General features: G+C 39.0%; 1 protein-coding gene and 1 long non-coding RNA gene across 4 annotated transcripts in view; one reads left to right on the top strand and one right to left on the bottom strand.

Moving 5' to 3' along the window:
* The window catches only part of LOC110831782 (transcription factor hamlet), a 189,529-nt gene that overhangs the window by 42,039 nt on the left and 130,248 nt on the right, over positions 1-17,242 (bottom strand). The gene's annotated exons all lie outside the window — the stretch shown is intronic.
* LOC147874613 (uncharacterized) overlaps positions 1-17,242 on the top strand; it is a 202,205-nt gene that overhangs the window by 117,494 nt on the left and 67,469 nt on the right. The window lies entirely within an intron of this gene.

The raw sequence follows: 17,242 nt of genomic DNA, 5'->3' as shown, positions 1-17,242 counted from the left end.
CTGTCTGACGACAGGTCCATATGAACAGGATCCTTCCATCCTTTTCTCGGACTGGGACCTGTTCATATACGTTCTTGGCAGATGATCCAGAAGTGGTTTGCCATTGCCTTCTTCTGTGTGTGAATGGAGTAATTGTTGGGATGCCACGGAGGAAAACTCCGTGTTGCCTAGACCACGGCCTTGCCCAACACAAGTTATAAATTCGGTCACCGCCGGGAATCGAACCCGAGACCCCAGGATTACAAGGCCAGCGTTCTAACCGCTAGACCACCGCGGCGGTCCAAAGTGACTTACCTCCTGAAAAGTCGGGGTCAGAAGTTGAAATGGTTAAAATGCCCCACACTTCACTAAAATAATTAATAAGTTAGGAAAATTATGTAAAATTATAAACCTGAGTCGCTTCCTTAATTCAAAGTATTTATACAAAAAGTCTTAACATTCAACATCACGGTGGTACTAGTACATCTTCCACATATGCGTATTTTTAGCGTCGGGAAATAAAACAAATAAATTCTAAATGCTTGGTATGCTTATCGAGGATGTCAATAATATAGGTAATTTTGTAAGGACACACCTGCACACCTGCTTACCTGTCCTTAGAAAGAAAAGTTTGCTAAGAATGGAATGAAATTGCAAATAGACCTATCAGCACGAAAATTTAATGACTTGGAAGACTGTCATTATCAGGCCTGATGTTAAATACAAAAATTAAATCGCTTGGTCACATAGGATCGGGTTAAATCAAATACCATAAGCTACGAAAAGTTCTAACTTACTGCAGCCATGGAGGGCGAATTAACTACCTAACTAACTGCATTGCTTACAGAACCCAAAGGTTCATCACCGAATTAACCAAAGCCCTCCACCGGACCAACAAAATCCAGTCTCCTTCAACTCCTATCTCCCATAGATCCCGCCTGAGATTATCCTCCCATCTACGTCTAGGTCTCCCCAGTTGCCTCTTCCCCTCAGGATTCCTAACTAATACCCGGTGCACACCTCTTGTCCCATCCATGCATGCTACATGCCCAGCCCATCTCATTCTTCTCGACTTAATTACCCTGACAATATTGGGGGAGGAGTACAGATTTTAAAGTTCGTCATTTTACACTTTTCTCCAGACCCCATCCTCTTCTCTCCGAGGCCCAAATAACCTCCTCAACGTCCTATTCTCAAACACCTGCAATCTGTGTTCCTCCCTCTGAGTGAGAGACCATGTTTCGCACCCATACAAAACAACAGGCAAAATTATTGTTGTGCATACTTTAATTTTCAGGTTCTTAGAAATCAGACGGGAAGACAAAATATTTTGATTTGTAGCTTCTTCATGCCACCCCAACGAACATAAACTAAAGGCCATCAATTATTTAATAAACAGAAAAAATACATATCCTATAACCACAAAAAATAAACAAATCGAATGCAATATAATAAAACAAATTCTAATAGAAAACTGATATAATAATTACGAACTAAAACCCAAAAACAAAATAAAAAATGGAAACGAAAATATTCCAAACAAATGGGCCACCTTTACATACGTAGGTAAAGAAACTAAATATATATCAAAAATATTCAAAACAAATTATATAAAAGTCGCATTTAGAACCAATAATACAATATAAAACATTTTAAAACAAAACCACAATTAGATACAAAAAACCAATATAAACAACCAGGCATATATAAGTTAAAATGCAAAGATTGCCCATTAACTTATATAGGCCAAACAGGACGTACATTTAATCAAAGATACAAAGAACACATAACAGCCATTAAACACGATAAAGATAACTCAGCATACGCAAAACATATATTAAACACTGGACATGCATACAATAAAATCGAACAAACAATGGACATTATAAAAATAGTACATAATAAACGACACAGAGATACAATAAAAAAATATTACATACAACGTACACACAAACAAAATATTGCACTAAACGATAACAACAATCCCATCTTCAATACAATACAGTTCATTGACCCAACCCCGTAAAACAACTTTCTCCCTATATATACAACCAGCATCAACACACATACCGAGTCACAGATTGTCATCACCCGATAGCAGATGTAGGACACACCACACATCACAAAATTTGGTATGTTTCTTATATATTTTTACATGTATATGTTTTCTCTGTGTTTATTTTCTATGTCAATTTCCAAACTCATTTCATAATAGTAATTAGACGTTAATTTCACAGAAAATGAACATCTGACTATAGACATGCAGAACATTACGAAGACTGAAAAACCTACAAAAGAAAATCTACAAAACAAATCAATAAATAGTTGCATTGAAATATATAATAGTTTTAAAGATATAAATGACGAAAAAACCCTGAAGATGATGCAATAATAGCATCGAAACATGTCGTTAATAATAAGCGCCGAATAAATGTAACATCGCAATACGATGAAAAGCGCTATAATTTTAACAACAACATTTTAAATTAAGTTTGTGTATAGACTGGAATAATAAATACATACTTAAAATATTTTGAACTGAGAGGAGGGCGAATTAATTTAAACTTAATCACTGGGTGAGTGTGGGGGTAGTAGACGATTCCTCAGACTTTCCCCTGTCATCATCCCCTTTGTAAGCACGCCTCAGAAGTCATTACGAAAAAACTTCAGAAATGAAGTTTCCGAAAATGTTTTGGCTTGTCAGTGGTTGTTGCGGACGCCTGTGAGGAAAGGGACGGTGCTTCGAGATGAATGGACCACTGAATACATCAGAAGGGATGTAATGTGTGCGCGGCGGGGGTGAATGGGAGACGAGGTAAACGCATTATCGCACAGTTGTGTTGATGGTGGCGGAATCTATGAGGCGAGGCGTCACGCGTGGGCGACAGAGCGCGTCTCGATGATAGGAGACGAGATGCTGGATGTTACAGGTACAGCTGGCCCACAAGAAGTGCAACGTTCGTACCTCAGCACTCCGCATCCGGCCAAACTTGTCCCGCGAGTATGTTGTTCTCTCTTCCCGGAGCGAGAATGTTTCCTTCGCGTGCGGTGTGAAATAATAATAGACAAATAGGTTTTTTTTAGAACACTTAACATTTACAATCGATAGCTTGAATAATTTAGTGATGGATTTTGACAGGACTATGGTGATTCCCCGTGGAAATTGGCTGTGTCTACACTTCGATTTTTGTTAGCCGATAAGAAGTCGTACCGCAAAGGAAACACAACACTTCACCATAACAAAGATTAAATGCTTAATTCAGCCCAAGGGAATAATCGCTATTCGCATTGAGAATCTTGTGAAATGCATAAATACAAAATTAATTAAGTCGCTGGTGTTGATCGTTAAAGCAAGTAGGACGCATAGTTTGGCCTTTAAAGACTTAAGGTTGGAAAATTATCTGCATTATAAAGCGTGATCAGGGTAAGTTTTAACAAAGCTTGTCTTCTCTTTATGGATTAAGCTACTGATGGCTGTTTCGACCTGTCTTCTGCGACATTTTTGTAAGGTTCTTCGTCCGTTGATATATAACTGGATGCTGCATTCGGCGATCTGTCGGTATTCATCCCATTTCTCCATGAACAGACAGTAGTCAGCTTTCGTATTGTATGTAAACACACGTATAGATGTGGATGATGGTTTTTCTGTCAATATTTTTTAATTTTTTTTAATTATATTGTGCACAAAGGAGGAAAAAATGTTTCCGCTTACGTCATGATCGAATGAAGAACGAAACATTGGTCACTCAACCCAGTATTATGGAGCCAAAATTCCGCTAACTTCAGCTGAAAAGTAAAGATGGTCAATACAGGACGGTGTTAGAAAGAATCACGAGAAAAGGAATGAAGGAATGGAAGAAACATGTAAAAACGGGGTCTTCGTCTCTGACCCGGATCTTCGCTGGACTCTCAATAAAGGTTCCTTGTCCTGGATAGCCAATAGGAGTCTTACTCAGGAATTTTATATTCCGTTTATTTTCAAAAGAGTGTTTCTATCAGATCGCCGTTAAAAATCAATACAACTGCTTTAGTCCGCGGTAGTTGTGGCAGATAGCAGCACTTACAGCGTTCCATTCCCCCCACACTCCGTCAGGTTCGTACAACATACTCTACCGGGAATACTAGCAACTACTTCCTGCAACAAGTAGGGGAAGTGGGTGGGGTGGGGGGGGGGGAAATCACGCCACCTGAAGGGAAAATTAAATTTTCTTGCTGCATGAACGCTGTTTACAAAAACTAAACTCTGAATCTTAGAGTAATAAAAAATGAAGACAACACACTGAGCATTTTGTATTGATTACTGCTCTACGTGTGATTTCTTTGCAAAAAATGGCAAAACTATATTTGGTTGAATTGCCAAGATTTACTGGGTAATTTTGCCATATAGCTCTTCTCAAATGCCATAAAGGTAAATACTACGCTTTCGGTTAACAGATATATTATTTATTCACGGTATTTTATACGGTACTTTTAATTATTTTAATGTATAAGTACAAAATTTTACCACAAAATACACAAACTAGGGACTTGCCTTTAGTTAACACGCGTGCAGAGAAAAAGAACTGTGAGCTCTAATCACGTGGAGAGCTCGTAACAGATAAAATCAAGTACAGAATCTGCTTAATAGATCATAATCCGGGGCTGAAAGAAGACTATGCCGTCACGCTGCCTTCTACTGGGACAGAACTTCGCCATAAAGTGCCATTACCCCAGACGTGGTTAACACAACGCATCATTTATTCCCGCCTGAACCCAGTGTGTTACAAGACTGTATATTCAGAAGTATAGACACACATATTTTTACTTTCAAATGTTATCGTCTGTTTTAAGAAATGAGAACACAAAGTTACACCTCTGAAACGTCGGTAAATTTCTACCAGGCTACACGACGCAAAGTACAAGAACTTAAAATCTCGCCTGTTTAGAAAGGGTTTGTAATTATGTTCGGTTGAGTTGGGTCAGGACAGGGTCGAATGGCGGATTATTATGATCACGGTCAAGAACTTTCGGGTTTTGTGACAATAAGGCATGTCTCTGCCCCGCTGAATGAACGTCCACTGCTCGTCGAAGATTCTACAGGAGTTAGTTAATACAAAATGCCGATACATGCGCACGGAACACAACAGCTAGAGGCACTGACCGTCCTTCCATCCGCATTTTACACCTTCACAAAGCGTCCAAATAAGCGTAAGGCTTCCTTATTCTTGTCAGAAGATGCAGGCATCTGTAGATTGACTATGAACAGACAGAAAGGTGCTCTATTGAGGACAAGACAGAATAGTGAGAAGCTGGAAGCTTTTCACACGATCTCTCTTTATGCAGACGTTCCACGCAGCAGGGAGCAATACTGAGCCTGCCAAATTCCTGTCGAGGCATTTCCTGCACGTTCAGTCCCTGTAAGAACCAGTGAATAACTAACCTGGGTTCGATTCCCGGCGAAAGCACAATTGTTCCGTTATCCACCTCGGCCCATCCAACCTTATAATCGGGTCTCTTTCTGGAAATGAAGTGGCCGAAGCGTGAGGCTGTCCCCGAAACTACTAAGGAGGTTAAGAGTTCATCTACCTTTACCTTCACTCCCCCCTCTCCGTCTCCATGGCGCTGTGATTAAACGCGGGCAGAGTGTAGAAAGTTCATTTTAACACTCTGTCCGATAATATCAGAATGTGTATGGGGGCGCTGATACAAGCATTCTCAGCAGGTAATGTGTCTGATAACATGGAGATACGTGTTTCGAATACCGGCTGTCCTACGTTCCTCTAGATAAATTCAGGGATAGGGTCACAAATAGGTCAATTGATGAAATATTGTGTGAAGTAAGAAAATAATTAACACGATGTCGGTCTATGACGACAAATCTAGACGAGATGGTGGCCAATTCTAAGTGATCACTCGCCATGGAATTTGGCGTCAGACACCAACAGTGTTGGTGAACGTTCGCATTGAAATATTTCGCCTAATTACATTCCACTGGCATCATCAGCGAATGGTAGAGGCTTCTCACTTTTCAAAGTATGCCAGAGGGTTAAATTGTATGTAATAGTAATGCAAAGTGAACAAGCTATTTCCTTTCAACAGTGATTCGTACATCTTACAAGACTAGTTTACCACGAGAGTGCTGAATGTTTTGGTAGCGATGTTCCGAGAATCGGTACCCTACAGTAGTTGCTGGGGGCGGCTGAAGCTGCTCTGTCTCCGCACATGGACCGCTAATCTGGTCATTATTGTTGGGTTCTCCTTGAACAGCTCGTCCCTTTCAGTGACAATAGCCCGCTGACAGTTCCATCTCGATATATTCAATACTGTGTATCGATACGTACACCCAGGATACAATTAAAATAGACTTTAGTTATACATAACTACAGTATCATGATATCCCATTTTGTTGGGAGCGTCTTATTAAACAGGGTCTACGTGTAGGGCCCTAAAACATAATAATAAGTGGCGGATTTATGTTCACATCTTTTACCACTAGGGATAAATTCCAAACTACAAAATAATTGTTATACATGAGTCTGATAAAAGTATTTCGCGCTATCGCCATGTTTGTGATTTGTAATATATAGCCTATAAAAATCTCCATATGTGTTTGTGGTCCTTCGGATCAATAATCCTTTACATTTTTCTGTTAAAAATAAAATATATCCACAGATTTCACGTGCACTACAGTATTACCTTAAGTCTTAAACGTTACTTATTTAAGACGGTTCAAATACACGTTAAACATTTATTCAGAATCCATTTTGATATTCTCCTACAGTCCAAGCCCATGTATCGCAAGGATTATTTTTAAATTTTCCAGACAAAATGTTTTACATTCTTGTTTGCCGTACGTCTGTTATGTATTTGATTATAGCAGATTCAATTGAAAATGCCATCGCATTGATTTGACAGACAGACAATCTGAAACCACTTTGAGATAAAATGTGATGCCTGTTTATTACTCTAAGAATATCTATAAAAATATTATTTAAGATAACTTTAATTAATTCGTCATATTTTTAGTTTAAATCTAAAACTTATTGACGATGGTGAAGAGTCAATTGAATAAAAATTTCCTTGGATATTATCCATCGTCTAGTAAATATAAAACGTAAAACGACGTTTCGGAGATGGGACTCTATCTCCGTCTTCAGGTTCCTACACAGTTGGGCCCACTAGATGGAGCTAATCCCTATCTCCGGAGATAATATCCAAGAAAATTTTTATTCAATATTTTTAGTTGTTTTAAACTATGCAAGCCAGTGTTAATGAACATAGATTTAATTATTATTTTACTGCGCTCTGATGATGCGTTTCCATAGCAACTGCTAGATAAGCAAATAACGCAGTGAAGTTCCGAGCTCGTTGTATGATACACTCCGAAGTGACTGATCGCCATAAAAGTTGAAAATTTTATATGCACTTCTTGTGTACGCGTTCGTGCTACATGCCCTGCTGATCTCGTCTTTTATTTATTCGTTTATGACAGCAAACTGTGGGCTGTGTCCAGGAACTGTTCTGTCAGACAGTTACTGTACAGCACCGTAAGCAGTTTGGGGTCCAGCTGAGCGACACATCTCGTCCTTTACTTTTCACACCTCGCACAATAACAGCGACACCTCGATCTATCCTCAGGCCTGGAAAATATTACGGTCCCTTCTCGTGTCTCTACACCCAGTCTTCAGGACAGATTTCTACAAGTCATACATCAGTAATATTAGATTGATCAAATAAAGAAGCTATGTGATGAGTTGAGTATGAAACACGCAATACATTTATTTGGAAACTTCAAGGGAAGAGGCAGGTTAGTCAAGAGGATAATATTAAAATAGGTATTAGATAAATAGGAGTAAAGGTACAAACTGGGATTGGTACTACCCACTGGAGGTGGGATGTTTTAAAGATGGTGATGGATATAGGTTCTATAAATTTTAGAGAAATTTTTGTCCATATCTATAAAGTTGACAAGAAAGACTGTAGTAGAATTAGTGGATTAAATTTCACCGCGATCACTTCCTTACTAGTTTAGGATTCTTGAGTTCATCATCTACCAAAATTTCTATCGGCTTAGCACAAAATAATTTAAAGTTTACCTTTTAAAACTCAGTGGTAACTATAAGCACCATCTGCTGTAATAATAAGTAACTCTTAATTTTGTCGACTGTGTATTTGTGTGTTTTGTATGATTCTCAGTATAAGCAGTTATTATTTCCTTAAACAGAGTTAACCACTTGATCTCTGTAATGGTGAAGTGTGTTGTTTTCTTCGCGGTACGGACTGAATTCTTAAATACTATATAGACGAGCTTCGTGAGTTAAGTGGGTTGAAACTAAATACGAAGGAAGGCATTAGCTTAACGAAGGCGGAAGCGGATAGATCTAACTACATATCTCAGAACAAGCACAGAGATAATGGTCCAGATCTGCATCCCTTCAGAACCACAGAGTCTTGATGGAAGGAGCTTCATTATGCTTAAGGTTTTGCATGTACAGTATTTGACTGTTATAATAACAACTGTGGAAAAATGTGATGATGATAAAAGATTATTATCTTTAATGAAAGTTCAAGACTGTATTAAGAAGGTCTTAAAGTGAATTAGTAATGTGTACAATAGGCTTATTTTAACACTGAGGTGAATACTGCACAAAGTTTAACAAATAATCTGTATACTAACTAAGTGTTACAGGATATTTTTACAGTTGGTTAAGAAATTTGTATTCTCATTAAACTCAAATTTTGTCATGGCTTAGATAATTTCAGTTTACAACTTCACACCCTATTTCTGTAAGATTCATTTCAACATTATCCTCCCCTCTTACACATACATCTCGTAAGTGATCTGTTCATCTGAGAGTTTTCAATCCAAATTTGTGTAAAAATTATTTTTTTCTCCCACACTAAACCTGCAATGACACTTCTTCAGTCTAACAAACTTAAATTTGAATAAAACAGCCACGTACGTGGTTTACAGACGTGGTAACGTGCAGCTTAATATAAAGACTGTTCTGTGTTTAATTGCTTACAATGTTTCCGTGCAGTTAAGAGCTGGGGTTCTTGGTGTCAAACTTGCGGACACGCTCTATACAGTAGGACCCCTCAAAATACAAGCAATAGATAAAGATGTCACAAATTTAGATCCCCGCAGGGGTAGAATAAAGGAATAAGGGTCGGCGTGTTTCTATTCAACAAAGGTGTCAGTGGAAGGCGATGATCCATTTTCAGTAGCGAGATCTTCCTGCTGGGAGTCACGTGATCTAACAGAATGCTAGGCGACTTTAGAATCACAGTGAACAAGAAAAGTACCTTGGTATGCAGACAGCTTGCAATTTTACAACAACAAAAAAGTTATGTTCGTTCCTGTGTATAACCATTTTAAATTTATGGTACAGAAACGTGGGTAAAACGAAAATCAGCATTCATAGGGAAATTTCTGTACAGAGAGGGATATAACTTAAAATTTTCTCTAATAAATAAAAAGTATTCGACGCGGAAACGGAACCGAGACAAGAATGGACCAGAAATTGATCTTCTTCGTATTATTTTATTCCTTCATGCGCGTCTTGAAAACTATCTGAGAATGAAGATTTCTGTCATATACTTGAAAGAATTAAAATCTGCCCTCAACATTTATGTACGTTATTTTTATGGGCTACATGGGAGGAAATAATCTTAAAATGTGACTGTGCAAACCACAGTCGTAATAAATTATTTTTCTGCTCTGTGATTTATATTATATATACATGAGATGGGCTATATAAGCCTAGTTTAATTAAGTATGTACCTGTTGTAAGAGCTAAATGTCCAAATTCATTTATATTCTCGTACAAGAAAGTTTTACAGTGCCACAAAGACCATTAAACAATTAGCCACGATCAGTTACAGAGATAAACAAAAACTAAGTCTGCCTGTCTGTCTGTCTGCCCTCATAAGTACCGTTTACATGAAGAGGTACGCGATTGTGTTTAATCAGCTTGTTTGACATATTTCATGCAGTGTGTTTCCTTCTGTCACAGCTGTTAAAGCGAGCTTTTTAAATATAAATTTCGGATGTATTTATTGCGCATAAATTCCCAACACTTTTTCCTCCTTCCCCTTACTCTTAAATCCTCTTCCACTGACGCTGTAAAAGTAGACGATACATGCAATATGTCATAGAGTCATCATCAAATGACGATCACAGACAGCCGTACTGAACATCTCTTCAGAGTTCAAATTAGTTTTCTAACGCTGAATGAATTAAAAGACAATATCTACCATCTGATACCAGAAGTACTGAAGGAATGCTTTACCCGTTTTACAGTTCCCGCATCCAATAACCTTAACTGCGAAGGGATCCGAGTTTTATAAAGTAATTTAACAGAATCTCGCTTTTACTGCGCAGACACACAAATCATCAGTCCTGTTGAGAAATCTGCTGTCTCTTCACAAAGTACAAAGTGAGCACAATGCAGCTTTGTAACAGTTAGAGCAAACATATACAACCGTGAACCCACAAATATGAGAAAATTTGTACAGTGGCAATATTAAACAGCTGTGTATTCCCCGACATTCTCCGGATATTTCATCTGAGGTTATTCATAGTTTTCCCCAGTCTCTCCATGCAGCTGCAGTCCTGTATCTCAGTAGTTGATAGGTCTACAGAATCGTAGAATCCTCACAACTCACGATATGAAGAGTCATTTTAATATTATGCTATCCCGATCATTGATAAATTTTTTGTATTCGTGTAAAATTTCTATACCTACATTTTTCGTTTGTCTCAATATTGGCCGTTAGACATTTATAACTGCTTTCACCTATATAAAGCAATGCTCCTCTCATATTATTCTCCTAAGTCTAAAATAATCTTTATTCTGTCCAAGTCTACTCCTTGAGTTTATTTTGAAAAAAAAGAATAATAATCGAAGACTTTAAACCTCGCTCTTACGTTAAATCTTCAAATATCGTGGATAAAATGTAGGCAAAGAACGCGGTAATGATGAATCGTTTACAATTTTAATGGTCCATTTGTTGACGTTCAGTCGTTTCAAATATTATTTCCTATCTCAGGGAGGCTGCTGTATATATATATATATATATATATATATATATATATATATATATATATATATATATCCTTTTCACATTGATAGAGCAGCTTTCCTTTCAAAATATACCAGTTCTTCCTTTTAATAGGTGCTTATTCCTGTATTTATATCTGTTACTGTTACTGCCTCAACTGTTCTCGTTGGTTCTTTCACTAGTTTCAAACATTCGGATTCATTTAGAAGCGTAGATCTACGTCTACAGACTCAATAACTGTGTAACCAACGTTTCATAGGTCTTACTGCCTCCGTCATCAAGGCGATCGCAGTATGACCTCTGAAACGTTGGTAAACATCGACCAGACTACACGGCGCAACAACCCAGAAGACAGAAATCTTCATCGCCCTGATGACGGAGGCAGTATGATCTCCGAAACGTTGGTAAACATCGACCAGACTACACAGCGCAACAACTCAGAAGACAGAAATCTTCATACTAAGAATCGCCCTGATGACGGAGGCAGTATGACCTCTGAAACGTTGGTAAACATCGACCAGACTACACAGCGCAACAACCCAGAAGACAGAAATCTTCATCGCCCTGATGATGGAGGCAGTATGATCTCCGAAACGTTGGTAAACATCGACCAGACTACACAGCGCAACAACCCAGAAGACAGAAATCTTCATACTAAGAATCGCCCTGATGACGGAGGCAGTATGACCTTTGAAACGTTGGTAAACATCGACCAGACTACACAGCGCAACAACCCAGAAGACAGAAATCTTCATCGCCCTGATGATGGAGGCAGTATGATCTCCGAAACGTTGGTAAACATCGACCAGACTACACAGCGCAACAACCCAGAAGACAGAAATCTTCATACTAAGAATCGCCCTGATGACGGAGGCAGTATGAACTCTGAAACGTTGGTTAACATCGACTAGACTACACGGCGCAACAACCCAGAAGACAAAAATCTTCAAGAATATGACACCTTAACCATGCATGTCCTTAATCCTTTGAATCCTAAACCAAAGACAGAATAGAAATTCACTGCCATGAAGGTTCCCAGACAATGCCCGTTTGTCCTTCTCGGTAAGGATGACTGAAGACAAGAAAATGCTTTCGGAAGTAGAGACGCTAAACGGGAATTTACTGCACTCGATCGGAAATTTGAATTTTTAGTTACCTTGAAATATTCAATTCCTAGCGTGAGGATCGGTTGGTTAATGGTGTTTAGGGAAATAATAGTTTTTTATTCTGAGAATCATATTAAACGCACAAATAACACTCGGTGGGTAAAATGAAGCGCTACTGACTTAAAGTAAGTGGTAAATATAGCTAAATGCTAAGGCCAGGAACAAGACAATCGTAAGACTGAGAGTGCAGAAGCGTCATCTAGAGGGTTGTGGATACGACAAATATTAGGGTAGAAAAAGTCTTGGAATATCGAGGGTAAGAGGGGAGGTGGAAGCCAGAATCAACCAAGTGTGGAATCCCCTAGCTTAGCTGTTCCACAGAAAACTGCAGACCCAACTAATCCATTAGCGGTATTCATTCAGCCGAAAGTAGAAGACCAGACAAAGATGGCAGAAACCCCTCAAAAATATATATGATAAAGGAAGACAGACGTATAAGGTAATGTGCCACTGCTGTAGGAACGAAACCAAACGGAAAATTCGATCACGAAAAACGGAGGGAAAAAGAAATAAGTGAAAGCGGAGAAGAGAGGAAAAAGTTGTAGTTGCTTTCGTCTCGTTCGGCAGCTGTTGCATGATCCACTTTGCGCACCGCTGATGCTAATTTGCGCATCAATCACAGAGAAGTCAAGAGATTCTCAAGGCAGAACCTGGGGCCAAAAATGAATTCAAGAACTTGCATTGAACTCTCTGCGGAGAGACGCGTCCGCAACGTGATCTCTTCAAATAACTTTCACCCTCAGTAAAACACTGCAGCATGGGTTTTAAACTTGGTCTCTCAACGTTAAGGCAAGAACACACAGCAGATTTATCAGCTTCAAGCTCCGGTTGCTGTGTCCCCAGGTAAAGAGCACCTGCAACCATCATATACTGTGTGATCCAAAGCCCGTCTGGATATCGTGGCAAAGTAACAATGTCTGTCTGCAGGAAATCTAACCAAAATTTCCCAACCCATACGTAGCCAGTCATCGTTGACTCAAATGTCTCAGGTTTCTGTATTAATGAATTGTCATAATCATCATCATTGCCATCGGTAGAAGAATCACATTACGTCGATATATTACGATAAAATCTGCCCCAATCGGTATTCGAACCAGTGATCTGTGTCTGAGCACTGTAAGTTCATGCAGGTGAAAGGAACATTACATGTATCATTTTATCACAATCCATTTGAGTTGTAACCTGGAAAATACAACCTCAGTGAAATTGGGTTTGCTTTTGAACACCTGTGACAGAAACACATTTATAGGCAACCTGTGATAAGAGGGGGGGTGTCATGCAGCATCCCGACAAGGACTCACTTCTTTGGGCACATCCGGACTTGTGATTCCCTCGCACTGAGGCCCATCAGCGTCTCGGTACCTCTTTTGAAATGACAAGTTTATTTTTAAAAATGTAAAGCTGTCCCAAGTAGGCACTTGGGGGGAGAGTTAGCTCCTACTCACTGTTAATCTCGGCACTAGAAAGATGTGAGTGGTACCCATTTGACAGGAGGCTGTGTGGGCACCATAATCGGCTAGAGGAAAAATTCTTTGTCCCTGTCGGGATCGAACCCTGGTCGTCCAGTCCGTAGTTAGTTACTGTACTGACTGAGGTACCTCGGCTCCTAACAGCAGTTTGTTAGTTAACTAAACTAGCCCCATGAAGCAAAATGCATCTTCAGAGGCTTATAGCCTATTCGCTCAGCTGGTCAAGAGATTCCTCTTCTTTTAGGGAATATTTTTGTCGGAAAACCTGCAGGGAAGAGGCTATTTGGTATAACTGGACATAGAAACTAAGACAGCAAGCAATATGAATAAAACTGAGCAAATGTTTTACTCTATGAGATTTGGGATATACTTTAATCAAGACAAACCGCAACGTATCTGACACTATCGCTACTTCCTTTGGAGGAACCTAACCAATCTAGAGATAGCGCTCTATCGTGGGCATAAAATGTGAAAATGTTTCGTAGGTAGTCTATAGTCTCTTTCGGATGCTGGCTTTTTATTTATGTAGGCTAATAAATACGTAATATTTTGTTACTAGACTTTCTTTCGTTTATAAGTGATTAGTTGCCAGAATACTGGAAGTTTTGGAAACCGGGTTTTTAAAAGAAAGGCTATTTCCGGTAAAATGGTATTCATACCGAGAAATGCAGACATATGAGCGCACATATTGACAGTGCGTCTTTTCTTTTCAAAAACTGCCAAAAACCTCCAGATTTATATTTCATACGTAAGTATTATGTTGGAAAGAGCTGTTCATAAAATCTGGTTGTGGCAGAGAACACGCAGTAGCTACTGCACTGAGTCTACGGACGCGCACATTCGAACGCAGCCCTACGGTGTAGTATCCCCCGATGACCCCACAGAAACATGAAAGACGATATTTGATTCGCTCCACGTTTTTCCGCAAGATCTCTTTGAAAGTGCCATGATTTCCTCCACCGCAGCCAACGCATTTATCATCTTCCGACCTGCACGTGCTTAAACACTGTCGACTGACTACAGTATGTTTCGAAATATGTTCCCCTTGTGAATTGTAAATGAACACTACGAGACTTCTTTTTAACTTCGAATTCCTACCTCAAACTGTCGATAGAGGAAACAGCCCTACTTCTACAGTGTGTTTATAAATTTTAATGAGCATTTGTAGGTTTGGAAGAAATTAGTAATGTGTGTCTAGTTAGGGCAGTGAAATTTAGGTGTAGGATTTGAGTTCTTCACGGTAGTGAGTATGAAGATGGCTGTCTTCTGGGTTGTAGCGCCGTGTAGTCTGGTAGAAGTTTACCGAAGTTTCAGAGGTCTTTTCTGCCTCCATCATCGGGTCGATGAGACCATTTTAGAAATTTAGGTGGTAATGATAGGCAAAATAAATGCATACAGGATTTTTTATTAGAAAACACCCCTATGAAAATATCTCCCTGAGACCGATAATATAAAACATTTGTATTAAGAACACCGGTTATGGGTATGGGAGGTTGATGTAGCTGGCTCGTGATCGTGATTTAAGTTTGGTTAATTTGTTATTATTTTGTCAGATTCCATGACCTTCCCCCGATTTCATGATTTTTAAACCATACTACTTATCTCCTTGAGAGACTGACCTATGAAAACCTACAGACTGAACGGACTGTGGTGATCAGTGGAATGAAAAAGTTCACAGACAACGATGTCTTATTCGGAATTCGAACACGTGATTCCTTGCGTCATTTGTCATAACCTGAGCGACTTAGACCGTAAGGTTACCTGGCTGGGAGTCTGACGTTCTACCGCATTTCCCAGTTGACCTTTGTAACGGTAAAGTATTGTTTTATATGCGGTACAAGAGCATTTTATTTAATATTTTTCACTTTTCTGAAAGAAAAGATACCTTCATACGAGCTGAATGCTTTTCAGACATAGTAAAAAATATCAACAGGCTACCAGGAACATAGAGGAAGCCAGTGGCTAGCTGGTCATACCGAATTCCACGAAAATTAGTCATTTAGTTTATGTTATCAACAATATTTATAGCAGTCCTTGAATCGGGTACAGACAGATGGTCAGACACATTCATCGTGCACGCAGTGTTCCGAAGAGAGAATTGTCCTTGAGAACCCTGGACATCACCCTTCTCTATTGCGCAAATGACAAACAGGTCGTGACTCCGTAATCAAATTCCAGGTACAGTGGTACTTTAAACTTATTCGAACACAGCGACACGGTGAGGGTCCATGACATGGAACGTGACGGAAAATAAGCAGTCAAGAAGATTACAATAATATCAGGAAGTTGAGATTTCCATGCCATTGTCTCCAACTGTCGGTGAGAGGCGTCGGTTTATCACGCACGCACTGGAATGTCCTCGAGTCGAATTTTAAGTGTGTCGTCCATACAATATCGCATTAGAGCTGATTTACAAGTACAGATACATTCAACGGACGAGGAACTGCTGAGTTATCGTTTTAATTGTGGTGGAGAAGTCTCTTGGGCATTAGACATTTGGAAGATATACGAACGTATGGAAGGAAAATATAATGTAGGGTTGCTAGATGGATTAAACTGGCTCGGAATTGATATTATCGATGAAGCTTCAGATTTGTCCTAATGATGAGGGCACAAAGTACCCCAGAATTGTTGGTAAAATTCAACCATACTACATGGTAGCAGTCTTCAGATGGTCTGTCGGTTAGGCAGTTAGTTACTTGTTCAGTCGGTCACCTCGTTGCTTAGTTACTGTCAGCCACTGCAATCGTAATCAGTCTACATTTGCAGCAAAGACGCAGACGTCCTACTACAGTGAAACCTTTGTGTTACAAGAACTTTGTTTGCAAGCGCGTGGAAGACTGAAAATCGATACAAACGAATAAAGAAACAAATCATACAACACAAACAAAAGAATCAGGAAAGTTTAATGTGTCGCCGCTTCTTTGAAATATTTTAGCTTCGTTATTTTGTTAGTTTTTATTGATAATAATTTAGTTACTAAATTTCTAGGCTATCAGAAGATTGTTATTGAATGAGATACAAAATACAGATTGTAATATCAAATGGTGCCTGTCCGATGGGGGGTTCTTTATTTAATTTAACATAAAACGTTTGTCTTCCCAAATACCTCCAAGATTAATTACTCTTAATCACAAATTAACCCCTCTCGATGGTGTAGGTTGTGAGAACTATCGATCCAATCAGTTCACTTCGCCGCGTGGCTGATAGAATTCGTCAGAGCCAACTTAAAACACTTTGTTCTAAATTACTTACGAGTAGCATATTTTTGGGGAAAGTATAATTAAAAATCGCTTCCTTGTAATTTAATTAACGAGAGTAATATAAAACATACATTTACCTACTACATCTAACACAATGAAGCAGAGTCCCTCTTAAGAAGCTGATAGTCACTCAGCTAGTCAAGATAGTAACAGAATTTTATGTAACACATCATCACCGTGTTCACAACAGCCTGCCATTGAATCAGATGAATATAATCTGTACTACCCTTGTATAAATTTTAAGATTTATTTTAATATCATCGTACAAACGCCTAGATCTGCCAAGTGGTCTATACGCTCAGACTTACCAGCCAAAATTTTG

The sequence above is a fragment of the Zootermopsis nevadensis genome, unplaced genomic scaffold, assembly GCF_977971745.1.
Source record: "Zootermopsis nevadensis isolate Lab colony 2312 unplaced genomic scaffold, Znev_1.0 Znev_ptg000007l, whole genome shotgun sequence".
NCBI classification, from domain to species: Eukaryota; Metazoa; Arthropoda; class Insecta; order Blattodea; family Termopsidae; genus Zootermopsis; species Zootermopsis nevadensis.
Note: the sequence above shows the minus strand (reverse complement) of the source record. Positions and strands in the feature narration are given on the sequence as shown.